Source organism: Eurytemora carolleeae, unplaced genomic scaffold (assembly GCF_000591075.1).
Source record: "Eurytemora carolleeae unplaced genomic scaffold, Eaff_2.0 scaffold430, whole genome shotgun sequence".
Classification (NCBI taxonomy): Eukaryota; Metazoa; Arthropoda; class Copepoda; order Calanoida; family Temoridae; genus Eurytemora; species Eurytemora carolleeae.
Genome location: NW_019397707.1, coordinates 1 through 3,672, shown reverse-complemented (window position 1 = coordinate 3,672; position 3,672 = coordinate 1).

Sequence of the window (3,672 nt, the reverse complement as noted above, 5' to 3'; positions counted from 1 at the left end):
CTACGTATCTACCTTCCTCCAATCAAAGAATATCCCTCTCTTATCAATCAATGCTAATCAAATTACAGACCAATGAATAGACTTAGATTCTTTATAGAAACCTTCTATTAGTTAATATCCCCATCTAGGGGTGTCTTCAATACCAACCTTATCCCCCCCCCTTACCCTAAAATAATTCTTTAACCCCTACCCTCAAATACTTTAGAAACTAATTGCAGAATTGTTAAAACATTGTTGCTTCAAGATGACAACATCGCACAAATATAATGGCATAACTTTGGCCTTCTCCTTCCGTCTAAAACACAGTCAAGATTACAATTACGTACGAAATGTCAGTGGCGCCATGACAAACTCCGGAAAGACAAACACCGGAAAGACAAACTCCGGAAAGACAAACTCCGGAAAGACAAACTCTTGACGAGACAAACTCCTGAAAATAAAAACTTCTGAAATACAAACTCCATAATATCAAATTTAAAAAAATGTTTCACAATTTATATTTCATCTAGCCACAGCGCTCGGCCCAGAAAGTGTCATAACTTAACCTAACCCATGGCCGCAGCGCTCGGCCCAGAAAGTGTCTTAACTAACCTAACCCATGGCCGCAGCGCTCGGCCCCTAGCCTGTCCTAGCCGCAGCGCTCGGCCCAGAAAGTGTGTTAACCTAACCTAACCCATGGCCGCAGCGCTCGGCCCCCTAGCCTGTCCTAGCCGCAGCGCTCGGCCCAGAAAGTGTGTTAACCTAACCTAACCCTAAATAATAAAAAATAAATTATAATAAATTTGCTGGTTATTCTGATCATTGTAATACTTTGCTGCTTGAAACATATTCAAATTACTAAAGATTGAGAATTTTTTCTAGGATATTTGCGGATTTTGTCTCCTAAAGTTTATGAATTTTATCATATTTCATTCAGAGAAAAATTTCATAATTTCAGGAGTTTGTCTTTCCGGAGTTTGTACTTTCAGGAGTTTGTCTCGTCAGGAGTTTGTCTTTCCGGAGTTTGTCATGGCACCATGTCAGTAATCAAAATTAAATAACAGAACATTCATACAAAAATTTAACGTTTCATAAATGGAACGTTTTATAGAATAATTTGGTAAATAGGACCTTGCATAGAATAATTTTATACAGAAAATGGACATATTTCTCAAAAGAAATGCTAGAATCATAATTTCATCATTAGAGTTCCTCAGGAATATCTTGAAATATTCTCAGCATATTCCTGAGTAAATTCACCAACCAGGACTTAGACCCAATAGTAGTGAATAACTTAACAACTATATTGCCCCTCCAATTTTTTAGAAGTATAACCATCTTCTTAAGTCAAAATGTTATAGTCGTTTTTGATCTTGCTAAAGTTGTCATGTATTTTGTTTATTCAGACAACTGAATTTTTCAAGAAAAAATTTGAAAAAAGAAAAAAAATTTCAAAATATTTTTTTTCAAAAGATAGTTATCAAGTAAATTATCGTTTTTTATCAATAAGGATGCAAAGAAAAAAAGATTTAATTAGGTCAATGCATAATAGAAGAGAACCTCAGACACCTATTGGAGAAAAATGGAACTTGAAAATTCTGTGATGAAATCCAGAAAATTTTTCAGGAATTTCCGGAGAAATATTCCTGAGAAGTTCTTAGGAATTTCTTGAGAAAAATTCCAGAGAAATTCTCAGGAATTTCTTGAAACTTATACTTTTATTTAATTCCCCTAAAAATCCGTAAACTTCGTTACCAAGTCCAAAGAATTTCTCAGGAATTTTCAGAGAAGCATTCAGGAGAATTTCTCAGGAATTTCTTGGGTGAAATTTTATGCAACTATTTTGGTAAATACAATGTTTAAAAATTTCTAAAACTTTGGCGTAAATGGATGTTTTAATTAGAATCAATGTCAGTAAATTCTTGATTTTTGATAACTAGAAGTTCCACATAGAAAGTCTTGTAACATGAATAATGGTAAGTAAATACAGTATAACATATATAGAATATGTAATTGTTAAAGATGTGTACTGTATGTATGTATAAATGCTAATTTAGATTATTACAGATTGAGGAAAGATGATGGGGTGAAGTTATGAAGAAGAATACTGGATTGAATTGGTGATATCTGGAAGAAATGTGGGTGATATCATTCATATATCACCCACATATCGTCCAAACATCACCCGATCGATATTTTTTACAACCCCCCAACTTGATGAAAAGTCAAATTTTAACCCAGATTTGGCACGACTATTGCAGAAAATGAAATTCGATAAAAACTCCACTTCTCATCATCCATATATTATCCAAATATCATCCAGAAATCATTCAAAAATCATCCAGTCGACATCGATTGTTACAACCCCCAACTTGGTGAAAAGTCGAGTTTTCATCCAGATATGGCTTGACTATCGCAGATGTAAACTCCACTTTTAAACTCGATTAAAACTCCACTTTTGGAAAACAAAAGTTGAATTTTAATTGATTTTAACTCAAGTTTTTGTTTGCTGCATCATCATATACACTGTCGAACTCTGATGTGTTGATTTTGCTTTCTTCAATTTTACCTGTAGTTTTGTTGAATAAAGGCTAGAGCAATATTTAGGATCAACCGAACATTATGTGTTGATCCTTCATAATTGATCTGTCTCAATCTAAGATTAGAGAGGAAAAAGTTATTTACTTAAATAACAAAAAAACTTAATCCTTAATTAATTTTTGAAGAAGTATGAGAAGGTTCCATTTATAATCAAGGTATTGCCCCTGCCGTTAAAAATGGATTACTTCTTTAATAAAAAGTAATTTCTTTTAATGAATAAACTGTGAAGAAAAATGAATAAACTCCAATAAAATTGTCAAACAAATACGCCCTGAAAACAAAATTGTAATTATTTCTTTTGCATGGGTAAATAAAAAGGAACTCTTCACATTAAAAAGAATTACAAATAGTTGTAATAAAATATGCTACCATTGATCAATGCAATCTTTATTATCTATGTTCTGGTATTTATTTTATCTATGTTCATGTTTACCCTGACCATTCCGGTCAGTTCTATTTACCTGTATTAATAAATTAGTAATGTATGAATCGTTGATTTAAACGGACGTGTATAGAGCCTTGAGTTTTGGCTAGAGATATAGAGCCTCGAGTTTTGGCTAGAGATAGAGTCAGTGAGACTGAAATTAGACTAAGAGTTAAGTTATCTCGGGACCTAGATTTATTACATAGTTTTCAAAGGAGTTGGTCACTCAGCACCAAAGGGGTATATCTTCCTTACAGATCATTATTTTTACATCTAGTTTTTTCTAAAGTAAGTCCAGTATATCCCTGAATGGTGTTCTGGCCAGGATGTACCTTGAAAAGTGCAGGGGCGCAAACTGTTGAAAAAAAGGGGGGTCGATAGGGTGCTATTTTCGGAAATAATGATTCAAATAAAATGATATTTCAAACTATTTTTATTTGGACCAAAACTAATACATTTATGTTGTTTTGGTTTATTTCAGGGCTCCAGGGGCGTAGAAATAGGACTTCAAAGTTTTGCAAGGGATATCTGCCTTATTTATAATTATTTTGACATCTAGTTTTTTCTGAAGTACGTCCTGTTTATGCCCGAATGCATTTCCAGCATGGATGTACCAAAAAAACTGTAGGGGCGTAAACTGGAGATCAAAAAGGGGGGTCGACAGTGAA